This window comes from Trachemys scripta, chromosome 9 (assembly GCF_013100865.1).
Source record: "Trachemys scripta elegans isolate TJP31775 chromosome 9, CAS_Tse_1.0, whole genome shotgun sequence".
Taxonomy (NCBI): domain Eukaryota; kingdom Metazoa; phylum Chordata; order Testudines; family Emydidae; genus Trachemys; species Trachemys scripta.
Genome location: NC_048306.1, coordinates 99,869,143 through 99,882,781, shown reverse-complemented (window position 1 = coordinate 99,882,781; position 13,639 = coordinate 99,869,143). Strand labels below are relative to the sequence as shown.

Here is a 13,639-nt window from a genome sequence, read left to right as displayed (position 1 = left end):
CTTGCAAAGGAGGGAGAGAATATTAGGAATTTAAGACTAATTTGAGGCAGTTTCTACAATACTAGACCAGATCCTTAGCTGGGGTAAATCAGCAAAGGGCCACTGAAGTTAATGGCCCTACGGTGATCTACATCAGGTGAGGATTAGACCCTTTCTACTGAAAATGCTCATCACATTTCATATAGACAAAAGAAGGGGAGCAAAGACTCTCGTGTTAGCACAACAGGGAATATCTGACCCGTAGCTTCATAGTGAGGAAGATCTCACTGCGTTTCACAACTGCATGTTAATATTTACTCCCATTTCACCCCCAGAGTAAACGAGGCACCAAGAGGGGCAGTGACTGACTCAAGGTCACACAGCAAGTCAGCGCAGAGTCAAGAACAGAACCGAGCTCGTCAGACGATCTGATACGCTCAACATTGGACCACGCTTGTCAGTAATGGGCCTGATGCAAAGGCCGTTAACATTAATGGCTCAGCTACATTATGAACCTACAGCGAAATCTGCACCGTTGGGGTTTTGTTTTTTTTTTAAGTTGGAAATAAATAGAAATCAGTTAATTGCTTAGAAGAAAACAAAAAATCAGTCTGAGCAGTTCGGCAGAGGAAAAAGTTACTCGCTCTTCTTTTTGGCTTCTCACTGCAGCTGGTTGGGAAAAAAAACACACGTTTTAAAACTCTACATTTTAAACAGTTAGGCCTTGCTGGGCTCAGCATTGCAATGCCTAACCGATTTAGGAGCCTATCTTATTTTCAAAAGGGATTTAGGCACTTAGGAGCCAAAAATCCCATTGGTAGTTGATTGCTCCTAAATCACTTGAAAATGAGACCGGCATTGCAACCCCGAGCATGGCAACCCCTAAATACCTTTAAATATCTGGGCTTTAGGCAATTTTGAAAATTTTGCTCATAAAGCCTTTCATTTCAAAGCATTTCACCAACTGTATCTGCAGAGCACGTCTGAAATGCAGCTATCTCTGGGGTGGAGAATTGCAACCACCTAGGAACAACAACTGGGTCTGACCCAGTATGGCCGGTCCTATGTTCTTATGTAACTTTTGTTCAAAAAAGAACAAAGCCAGGACAGAAAACGGTGGCCAAGAACAACAGAACAAATTATTTTCTCTTAAGAAAGAAGGCCCAGCTCAGGGTAGACAGGACTTTGGTTTTAAAGACTGTCCTTGGCACTCAATGTATGTAAGGGCTGTCAGAGAATCACAGAACGTAGGGTTAGAAGGGACTGCAAGGGTCATCTAGTCTAATCCCCACATCCTGCAGTCAACGCTGCTGGGCTTCTAAGCAGTTTTCATTCAAATAAACAAAACACATTAGACTAAAGAGGTAGAAGAAATGTGTCTGTCTTGCTAACCCCCAAGAAAATTCCTTATTTGCCTTTGGTAAATTACCATTAAGCCACCGATCCCTTCACGCAAAAATTCATTGACGAAAAAAATCAAATATTTACCACTTAACTTTACTCTTAATTTTTGCAAAGGACAAATTCCATCCAGGCATGGCGGTACCACCAATGAATGCAGCTTTGGTCCTTGGACACCATGCCATCCAATTAGCTCGGACACCAGCCAATCATCTCAGCGTGTGATGTTATGCTGGCACATGCCAAATGCTATCCCAGAAGCTATAGCAGGAAAGGGGCCTGGGATCTCTGACTTCTTCAAGGGAGCAGAAGGAAGAAGGAAAGAAAAGAGGTCTATAAAATGCTATATAGGAAACAGGCAGCCAACTGCGAAAGTAACCCCTGAGGTCAACGATGTGCACTAAGGAATGGCCACAATTTGCATGCTCTCACTTGGAGCGGGTCAGTTTTTTTCCTCTATTTTTGAATTTTGGTGACATTTCAATATTTTTTGAAAAAAGGAAGGGGTTTTGTACAAAAGTGTTCATGTCTCTCTCACACACACACACACACACACACACACACACAGATTTTCAGCCAGCTAGTAAACTGAGAACCAGGAAGAATCTGAAATTTGACAAGTAAAAAGGCAGGAGAGCAGGGAATTTAAAAAAGAAAAAAAATCGCAAAATTCTCCCCCGTTTTTCAGCCATCTCCAGACACTCGTCGGGTGCGTCACAACAGCCAAAGCCCAAGATGACTAACTGCCAGAGCAGAGCTGGACTCCACCGCTAAACTTTTGTGGTCTTCACACAACACATAATCAACCTGTGGAACTCCTTGCCAGAGGATGTTTTGAAGGTGAAGTCTATAACAGGGTTCAAAAAAGAACAAGATAAGTTCATGGATGATAGGTCCATCAATGGCTATTAGCGACAGGGGATGGATCACTTGATGATTCCCTGTTCTGTTCATTCCCTCTGGGGCACCTGGCATTGGTCACTGTCGGAAGACAGGATACTGGGCTAGATGGATCTTTGGTCTGACCCAGTATGGCCGGTCCTATGTTCTTATGTAACTCCTCACTTTCATGCCATTCAAAGCAGGCGGCCTGTTCTCCCTTGCGTAGCTCATTCTGGGGAAGCACTACCCACTGGTTAGAGGTCTGGCAGCATCTGGGTTCTATTTCCCATCTATGCCTTGGATTTCACGCGTGACCTTGAGCAGTCACTTATTCTCTCTGGTCCCCAGCTTCCTTTCCTCGTTTGTGCAATGGGTAGGCGACATGCCTCATGAATGGGGGGGAGGGGAAGAGAGATGAGTTTTCCTCAATTACCGTTAATAACTCCTTTGGGGATCCTCAGACGAAAGGCACAGGAGAAGGCTAAAGTATTATTTTCCTTCTGGACCAGAGTCCCCACCAACACGTCTCCCTGAAGAGATCCTCAACACGCCTCCACATGCAAGTCACAGAGGAGCGGTCATGGCTTCAGGGCAAAAAGTCACCCCCTCTAGGAAGGGGGCACCTAACTGCGCTGTCCGGGCTGGAAGAGCAAGGGCGATATTCGAACTGGACTGGGAGCCTTGTACAGCAGAGCAATGAGCTGCCACCACACTTCCTGGTTCGGGGCGGGGGGGGTGTTGCCTGAAAGTGACTAGCTGAAATTGACACATAAGAGACACCGGTGGGCAAAGATCATCGTGGATCTGATTCAACACAGGGCAGACAAAGCCCACCCGGCTTGCGTTGGAGAACTACCACGGGGTTCATTCAGCCTTTATCGTCTCAAAAAGAATGGACTCCACTGAGTTCAGGGACAAGAGGAACAGATTTTTCTCCCCTGCAATTAAACTCTATGACTGCTGCCAGCACTGTGCTCCCTCGGCAGGTTACTCAGCAGCTCTGGGGTCTGGGACTCGGTTTCATTTTTTTTATTGTTGTTTTTGATTTTTAGCACCATGAAAGACACCAAAGCATTTGCCCTGGACAAAAGGCAGATAAAAGAGCTACGGATTTTGGCCGTGATCCTCAGCCGTGCACCAGAGAGCTTTGCACGGCGGCAGGAGCACAGAGAGGGGGCGTGGTCACCAGGACTCTCAGATGAAGTAACAGCTCCTTGGAGATGCTGGCAGTTAGTGTGGGACGCAGCAGCTTTCCAGGTGCTCTGGGGCTCAGGCCAGCGTAGCGCGGCCCAGGATTAGAACGCAGAAATCCCCAGCCCACCCCAGCTGCACCTATTACTGTTCCACCCCAGTCGAGGATTCAGCTTTTTGAAATCAGATCAACAAAAAACAGGTCTGTTAACTTTGATAGCTTTCCTTCCACTACACCCTTATAATCTGAATCAGCCACAAGCCCAGTTGGTTACCCCCTGCAAAGGTCTGCCCTGCGGAACAAAATCACGCAGCCACCGTACAATCGTGACAGAGCCAGCGTCTCAATACAACAGCACTTAGGGCACCAGCGTTACCTAGACATGGTACAAAAGGGCCAAAATTTCTCCACCAGCGTCCATGGAGTCACACCAGGGATGAATTTGGCTCTGATTCACAGACGATAGCAATAGAGGAGGTGTGCTAGCTCATTTAGTCCATACCCCACCCCAGGGGCCAATGCACGAGTGATCAGTATGGAAGAAAGCTCTTACCAGCTGCTAGGGATGTGAGTGTCAGAAGATACAAAGAGTCTTCATTAGTCTCGGAGGGGGAATGGTGAAATCAGAAATGTTTTTGTCGCTGCAGCGGAGATGAGGATATTTGAACCGATCAGTTGTACAACAATGCATATGTCTAGACTGTTGTTCTCGAAAGTAAGCCAAGGACATTTCACGCTGTTCTTTTTCATGTGTTTGGAAACTCAGAGCCCAGTTGTACAAACCCCGGGTGTTCTCTCCATTGTGAGTGCTTTGAGACAAATTGCATTTGAAGTAGTGTCTGCAAACACTGAGGGGGGGGCAGTGAGTCACCAATGACAGCATGGGAGCCCACCTCCTCTTGCAGGGGGAACTCAATAGCAAACAGCAACCAGAGGATCCCCTTGTTGAAGGCCAACGGGTTTAAGTTTCTAATTAAAAGGTAATAATTCCCAGCGCTTCCACCACATCTTTCCTGCCTGAGCTCACAAAGCACTTTACGAGCACTAGCGCCCCTTCCGAGGTAGGTCTTATCCGTTCCAGATGGGGAAACTGAGCCACAAGAAGATCAACTGCCCCCGAGTCATAGGAAGTCACAGGCAGTTCTTTCAAACCAATTCCTCCCTGCACTCACCTACCCTGACCAGAGCCCAGGCCCCCTGCAGTTTGTGTTCTCTGTCACCGCGGCTGCTAGCACCCAGAGCAGAGACAGGAGCCACTTTCGCTGCCAAGGGTCAAGGTGTCAGTGACGTAACGAGCTACGGCAGGGAGAGAAAACGCAGGCACCTGAACCACAGGTCCCGGTGGTTTAAATAGCACGAGCCCCAGTTCACCTTTACGGTGTTTTTATTTGTCATTGAAGTGAATCCCGCCAATGATTTACAACTTGGCACCTGCGGAGCACAACGAAGCATGTTCAAAACACCACACGAGAGTTAGCTAACCAGCTTCTACAGCCAACACGCAGTAAAGCATTGTCCCCATTTCACAGATGGGCAAATAGAGGCAGAAGCAGATGCAGTGACTTGCCCAAGGAGCTGGGATTGAAACTCAAGAATTTCCATTTCTTCCACCCACCCACACACTCACAAACCTGGATCTTGTTGTCATAGAACATATCAACTGATCAGGGATAAATAAAACTGCTTTTTCCCATGGAAAGCTGTCACATGCCACCCTTCACTCAGCGCTCAGTGACATACGCAGCAGGGACAGCTGAGAAAGCACCGTGGACCCTTCCTTCAGGTAGGGTAGGAACAATTGCCCTGCAAGTGTAACTGATTTACTCACTGCCACGGGGTGTCATGGACTCTGCAAGTCGCTTGCTTTACGCAAGGAGGTCTGGCTGCTCAACAATCCGCCCTACGGATAGGTGAGCTCAGACCTGGGCCATTGGCACAATCAGGAGAGGCTAAGATGGCACAAGTAATCTACCATTGGCACACCGTGTCCATTTGTGCACTAGCCACCTTACCAAAAGCAGCACCCTCTGCTTAAGGGAGACCCACAGTTAGAAGAGCTGGGCCTGGTGTTAGCCAACAACTGGCCGCAAACCAGAATGGACTCAATTAGTGGAGTGCCCTGCTGCTGTGACCAGAACTACAACTAGAATTGGGACCCTCACAGTCCATAGGCTGGAGCTCTAAAAGGAGCTGCTCTCTGCCCCGACAGGCTGCCTCCTCGGCTGGAAGACGCTGGGCATCTCTCTTTCAGAAGAAGATGGCGTAGGTCAAGACAAAGGTGCATTGGCAGAGCTGGGTAGGGGAGCCGAAACCTGGATGTTTCAGATCACGGATTGAGCCACACGGCGGACAGATGAATGCAGGGATCCTAGACTGGAATAGCAGAGGCGGATGCAGAGGCCAGAGGTGTCCTAGCAGCTAAGCGAGGGCTCAGGATTGAGGTTTATCAGCAGAGCGGTCGATGAGACATCTGCCCAGCACCCAGCTACACTAGCCCCAGCTTTAGCGAAGGCCGTCGGTTTCTCATTTCTATAAACACTAAAGGCACTCCCGTTTAGTATGAAAAATGGCATTTCAACTTATTATACATAATTACCTCTCCCACCTCTTTTCATTAGTGATATGCAAGCATTCATACAACGATCCTGTTCTTTCCAGTCAAAGTGTTACTCTTGTTATGAAGTACCTATACATTAGTGCTGCCTATTGTTATAAATGTGCAAAGTTTCATTGAAACCAATTAAGAAGCAAAGGGTCCCACTCATTTCAATGGGAATTGACTTAAATAAAACTCATACAGGGAAACTGAAAACTGCTCAGGGATCTACGCTCACATTACTTGAGATGCACCAATAACCGCATTCCTTTTTCCGTCTAGGCAGTAGCTTTCCACTTAATATTATACAATGCACCTGCTTATTATTCTCACTACACAATGTCCCATTCAAATTCATGCTGCAAGAGCCCTATTCATCACAAAAGAACTTTCAGAAGGAAAAATGACATTTATCGAAAGTAATCGAAAGCAGCACACTACCCGACTCAAATTTCCAATCGCCTGTCACTCTTGATCAGCCCAGCTGAACTACATTTTAACTCCAATGTAGCCTTCTGTGAAATATACCTGGTTATTCTTGCTACAGGGAGCTCCCTTTGAAAAGAATGGTGCAAATTCCCTTAGTCATTTCAAAGGGATTTTGTTGCTCAGAGCATTTTAACTTTTCATTCCATTCCCCCCCCCACACACACACACACACACACAGAAGTTGCAGAGTACTAAGGGCAAAATTTGAAATCTTTTCCTTCTGAAAGTTCTGCAGGCATTGCTAGCATTGTTCCCTGACCAGTTATCAGTTTCCCCCTATGTCAGTTTCATTTAAGTCAATTTAGGCACTTTGATCTCTAATGAGGCACCGGAATAAAAGTGACCTGGGCCCCCATTCATGAAAATATTTAAATGCATTGTTAAATCCACCACCTCCCCACCCCCCACTCAGGAAAACACTTACCTGCATGCTTAAGTCTCTTGGACTTCAATGGGATTTAAGCATAGGCTTAAAGTGCTTTCCTGAACAGAGATGCCTTCCTGAATGGGGGCCTCTTTGCAAAGGTGCTGAGTGCTTGCAAAATCACTCAGAGACACAGAACTGTCAACAACCAAGAACCACAAAGTGATGGATATAACATAACTCCGTGGCAATGCAGCCACCTCTGGTGTAGGGACAGCACCCTGCCTGGTGCAGGGAGAGGAGAAATCTTGGCCAACAGCAACGTACCGCTTAAAATCCATGCTGACCAGATACAGCCCCCAAGGTCTTAGGTGGAATGCGCTGGACTCAACTCTGCTGGGACTTGAACCTACTTGACCAGGTATTTCAAACCTGAGGCTAGGCCAATAGACGCCACCCGCCCCTTCCAGCTTCTTTCCTCAGCTCTCAGATTGCAACCAAGCGCGTTTGTTGCAAACACATCTTTTGTGCAGCCTGCCTGGCAGAAACGCCAGGGAAAGGTCCTACAGCAGGATACCTGCTCTCCTTCGTTTGCCCATTCTGCTGATTTTCACCCTGGTGCGATCAATTATTATGATATGTTATATTATATTATAATATTATATATATTCACAAACAATTCAAGCATCCGAACTGCCTGCCTGCGTGGGGACATGTTGGTTCTCAATGTGACCTGAATCAGCCAAGCTAGTAACCCCTGCAAAGAACTGACGGCTCACGGCTACGCACTGAGAGGGTCTTGAAGCTAAATGGAATTCCCCAACAGTTCTGTATTTGGGGGAATCCCCTTTAAAAAAAAAAAATCAACTTTGCAACAGCTGTTCTAGTGATGCCGTTTAATGGGTTAATACCATTCAATGGTTCCTAGTTACTTGCTCAACCTTGTGGAATTACTCTCCCCCCACTTTGGACACAGACCAGCGAAATTATCACAATAGGAAATCTATGCAGGCATCTACCTAACCGCTCCCACCAGCTAACGAAGGTGGGCGTAGCACCTGCTACGGGAAGCGGCAGTAGCTACCCAGGCCCCCCTGGGTGGTGAGAGTGCTGTGAACACCCACAGGCAGGCCAGTCTTAAGCTTTTCCAGCTCAGTGTCCCCGGCCCAAGATGTCGCCCTGTTACTGCTCTGTGCCATAGGGCAGGGGGCACTGTTGGATCTCAGATACATCCTTGGAATCTTTGGGCCAGCTGCTGTGGACCTTCCCACACAGCGTAACTGTGCCCAAGGGCAATGGATCTCAGAGCAATGTCAGGAAGCGACAGGGACCTTGGAGGAGGAAAAGTTACGGAGCCCATATCCTGCTCCCACTAAGGCAAGCCCAAAACCCTCACTGGGTTTGGGATCAGGCCATTGGAAGGGTCAAAGCAAAAGGAGATCTGCACTTACCGAAGGCAAACTCCTCCTAGTCCACCATGGCCTCTAGAGCCAGCTCTGTGCCGGAGATGGGGGTTGATTCCTGACAGGCGCCATACACACACACACCAGAGTACTACTGTTCCCTGCTCCAGTAACCCTGCGGCATGTAACCCTGTTCCCCTCCAACAATACAGACGGGTACCCTTAGCCTGTTAACAAGGTGTATTACAGCACTGGTGAAAAACTAGCCAGGCTCCTGGTTTACTCTGTTTGAACACAAACCTTACTTACCAATACGCAGACTGGGATTTTGGGTAACTAGGGCGGAGAATTTCACTGCCATTTTGTACCTCTCCAAAGGCCACCTCTGCTAATATCCCAAAGAGGCTAAACCTGTCGGACCCTGTCACGCGGCTCTGGGGACACTGAGCGTTGTTCAGAAACGGTCCCTGAACTTGAGCTTTTCTGAAGCTTTAGATCCTTTAACACTATTTTTAAAATCTAATTTAAAAAAAAAAAAAAACACTTTAGCAGCCCCTCTGTCTTTGTGCCACGTAACATTTACAGGAACACTGCCCACCTGACGTAAATAATTATTGTGTCCGCACTCAAATGTATTTTATCCCTAGCTGCTAACAAGGGAAATGCCCATGGAGCAAAATAAAAGAATTAAGAGAAACAGAAAGAGTTCCTGCATGCACTAGTTATTATTCGTATTATGGTAATGCCTAGAGACCCCAGTTGGGACTAGGGCCCCATTGTGCCGGGCACTATAGAAATAGTAAGAAAAAGTCCCTGCCCCTCGGAGCTTACAAATTAAACAGACAAGATCTGACAAAGGTTGTGAGGGGAAAATGAGCCAGAGAGAGAGGAAGTGACTTGTCCAAGGTCACTGAATAGATTCAGTTTAACAACTGAGCCATTTGAGGAAATATAAGACAGAAGGGATGAACTGATAAAGATAATTGATCTTCCTCTAGCTGTGTGTATACTAAACTCTTCATCTAGACTGCCTCAACTCTGCTGCATTCCCTTGGCTTGCGTATCTCTTACCCTCTGTTTCAACACTTATGTACAAAAATAACTTGCATTGCCCAGTTCGGAGTATCATTAATAAAGAGCAGCTACAAAAATTTAAGTACACCTCTACCCCGATATAACGCGACCCAGTAGAACACGAATTCGGATATAACGCGGTAAAGCAGCGCTCCGGGGGGATGGGGCTGCGCACTCTGGTGGATCAAAGCAAGTTCGATATAACGCGGTTTCACCTATAACACGGTAAGATTTTTTGGCTCCCGAGGACAGCGTTAATTCGAGGTAGAGGTGTAGTTTCAGTACCTGTATTTGTTCCCGAGTCCCCTGCCAGTTTTTCTGGTTTAAAAAAAAAAAAAAAAATAGGAAAATATGGTTTTCTGTGGTTTTCCTTACCCTGTTGCTTTGCGAAGACCCACGGGGAAAAAACAGGAGAAACTGACCACTTTGACATAGTGCAAATGGCTCTACATCCAACGCTGTCTCATAGAATCATAGAATATTAGGGTTGGAAGAGACCTCAGGAGGTATCTAGTCCAACCCCCTGCTCAAAGCAGGACCAACCCCAACTAAATCATCCCAGCCAGGGCTTTGTCAAGCCTGACCTTAAAAACCTCTAAGGAAGGAGATGCCAGCACCTCCCTAGGTAACCCATTCCAGTGCTTCACTACCCTCCTAGTGAAATAGTGTTTCCTAATATTCAACCTAAGCCTCCCGCACTGCAACTTGAGACCATTACTCCTTGTTCTGTCTCACACAAAGTTTCCCCTAGATACAGGAAGGTTATTACAGTAGGTGCAAAATGTAGGCAGAAGTATGTTTTGTTTGCTGTTCCTTTTAAAGCGACAATGTTTCTTGAAGATTACTTAAACAGATTCAAATTAGGGGCTGTGATTACCAACATGAGGACTTGCAATCTCCCAAGATTTACTAATCAAGTCTCTGGCGCAGAGCTGAGGGGGTGTGTTTGTGAGCGCCCACGCAAGGTGAGATAAGGACAAACTTGCAGTTATTTAGGCCAGTAGGTAATTTTATTCCATGGCAGTATGGATTAAAGGGCTGACAGTCCCTTAGTCTTATGAGAATTCATGTGACCTAATAAGCACATTTTGCAGCTTAGAGGGGTCCTTTTCATCTCTCTGTTTTAGGGAGGGGGAGGAGACGAAACCTCTAGGTAAATCAGTAAAATAAACAGTGCTCTGGCTTCATTTATTAACACTATTCAGCATTAGTATAGTACAATGTCTCCAAGGACCTCAAAATATTCATTCCTTAAGCCTCACTCCCCTGGAAGTAGAGTATTTTATTTTATGTGGAGTCCCCATTGAACCCATGGTCGAATCAGGAATAGAACCCAGGAGTCCTGATTCCCAGGGCCCAGTCCTCGCTCTTTTGAGTACTTGCAATCATCACTGTTTATAGTTCTAGTTAATGCTCTTTGTATTTTAATGCTTTCTAGGAACCATTCCAGTTTTACATTACAGCATGTCCCACTTAGTCGGGACACGCTTAATCAGTATGACCTTGCTCCGGGGACATCCAATTAAACCTGGCAATGGCTGCTGCATGATTAGGACAGTGTCAGGAAAACCCCTGCCACATGGGGGCGCACTTCGTCAGCGGGGAGGTTGGGCTGGAATTAAGAGCTCCAGCAATCAGAGAGCAATATGCAAAACAACTAAAGACCCACTGCAGACAAAATTCAGAGACCTCATTTTTAGTCTCATGTTTTCCATTTACTTTGGACATGCTATTTTTGTGTATTTATTTATTTACATGGTCTGTTTTCTGCATCTCATTCCTAGACCTTTCTATGACCCTTTTTGTCATAGTTTCGGAACATCTGGCAAGCATGATATATCCCCATCACACCCAGTGAGGTAGGTGACTATCATCCCCAATTCACGGAAGGGGAAACTGAGGCACAGAGAGCCTTTTTTAGAAGCAACATTTTCAAAAGTAGCCACTGATTCTGGGCACTCAACTTCGGCCAGGCTTTTGGAAATGCTGAGCATGCCCAGATCCAGCTGAACTCAATGTTGGCTATGGAAGCTCAACCCCTTTGAAAATTAGGCCCAGGGTGTTACAAATTGGATGCATGCACCCAAAAAGAAAAAGAAAAAAAATCAGTGGCCATTTCTGAACGTGGGGCTATGAGTGACTCACCCAATGTCACCCAGGGAATCCATGGCTGTGCTGACAACAGAACCCAGATCTCCTGAGTTCACGTCGCAACTACAAGACCATCTCTGGCTTCCAATTCCCAATAAGGACGACTACTCAGTACGTTGTCCATAATTAAACAGATTCTACAGTATCAAAACCAAGGGCTAGTAAAAAAAAATTGGAGCAAAAATGGGTAGAGAAAAACCTCAATGATGAAGGGAAATTGTGAAATTCTCACTCTGCTAATGCCCATGCTTTGAAAGACCATTTCATTCTGGGATGGTAAACAGATACGCCTCTCTCTCCATTAGCACTAGCTAATAGGTGTAACCGTTCATCTTTGCTTCTTTCATTCCCACTCCTCACTTGGTCTCTCCCAGTACTGAAAGCCAGCAGGAGCTCTCAGCAGCAGGCACCTCCGAATTAAACAAACTAAAACTTCGCTACAACCAAAGAAAGAACCGATGGAAAGATTGAACAGAGGTGGGGGGAGATGAAACAGAAAAAAATAGGCTTGGAAGGATTAGATTTGTATTGGTAAATGTCAGTAAATGTCAATTTCAACCGACACACACAAATCCATAAAAAAATCTTTCCTTCAATGATAATCGAAATTTACAGATAGGCAAAAAATGCTGCGTGCGAACTTATTAGAGTTTGATTTAAGAATATTTACTTTGTACATTTTGACCTACGATGTTGAAAATTTGTGCTATATGGTTATAAAGCTTTAACTTTTTGAATCTCAAAGTCCATTGTCATTAAATAATTATTGTCTGACCCTCCCGTAACTTGTTGCAACTGTGAAAATTAAACATCAATATTATTGGTGGAAATTATAAAAAAAGACAACTGAATTCTGCCAAGATCAGACCTGTCCTGTGCTGCTGTCTTGAAATAAGACCTCTCTGCTTCTGCAGGCCCACTGGGGAGCGCTGGTCACGCTCTGGAGCACAGGAGGAGGAGTTTGAAAGTGGGAATGAATCAGCACAACTGCACACTGGAGAGAAATCATCTGGATCCCACACCCTACCTCCAGCCAATCAAACATGGTCTGGATCCCCACACACAGTTTAATGCGGCCGGCGAGAAGGAGAGAGGCAGAGGACGGGTCTTAGGAACGAGTCGTCTCCCTTCATTCAATCCCTGCGGAAAGGGAGAAGGAAAAACCCTGGGAAAGCGAAAAGTGTGTCTTCTAGGGAAGAAACTCTGACTCTTGTTAATGGAACTCCAGCGGTCTCATCTCTGCCTTTAGAGCCTAACTGTGCATGCATCTCCCATTGACTCAGAGGGCAGGATCCGGTCCAGTTAAAGACATTGAGGGATTCACTTTGCAATACATTCAGTATCGAGGGCAGATCACGAGATTTCAATCAGACTCTCCGTGCTCATCATGGCCCTTGATTGTACGACAGAATAAATGGCCCCGTGTTCTTGTTCTCCATCCTTATTCCCCCCCTGCCCCGCCCCCTGCATCCCTTGTGTTCTTTTGCCTCCACTCAGCTCTCCCCACTCTTTATCTAGAGCAGCCCCTCCTTCCCAAGTCTGTGACGGGCAGAGGTTCCTGAGGGGGCTTATGCCGAAAAGCTGGCATTGGGAAGGGTGTTTCCTGCTCTTCCACCTAAGGCCATTGAGGTTTGCAAAGGGCCCAGAATATAACTAATCTTTGACAGCCCCTGAATAAAAGGAAGTGAGAGTAATTCGTCTACAAGCCCAAAGGAATAGCAACTTACAGACATGCAGGATTTAATATTGCATGCATTTTTACCACAATTATCGAATGGATTTTTTTTTAATTAAAAATAATTAAATACCAGCAAAGCCCTGCATCACACGCATCATTATCAATCTGCCAGTCCTTGAATTAGCTAGACTTTCCCCCGGAGCATAGGCTCACGCACAACGTACCCGGCAATACTGTTTACAAGCCATATTTTGGGTTTGGGCACCAGGCATGTATTCATTAAATATGCAAGCTTCTTAAGTCACTCTGGCTATCTTAGGGTTTTATGCGGCCACCCATCGCCGCAGTGTCTGGTTGCCTTCCCTGTAAAATTTATACTAATAGCCAAGGTCTCTAGAAAGAAACAACAGAAGGTGCACATGTACAACTG

The 13,639-nt window shown here is 46.1% G+C and overlaps 1 protein-coding gene across 6 annotated transcripts in view; it reads right to left on the bottom strand.

Annotated features, from left to right (window-relative positions):
* LPP (LIM domain containing preferred translocation partner in lipoma) overlaps positions 1 to 13,639 on the bottom strand; it is a 444,446-nt gene that overhangs the window by 365,115 nt on the left and 65,692 nt on the right. The gene's annotated exons all lie outside the window — the stretch shown is intronic.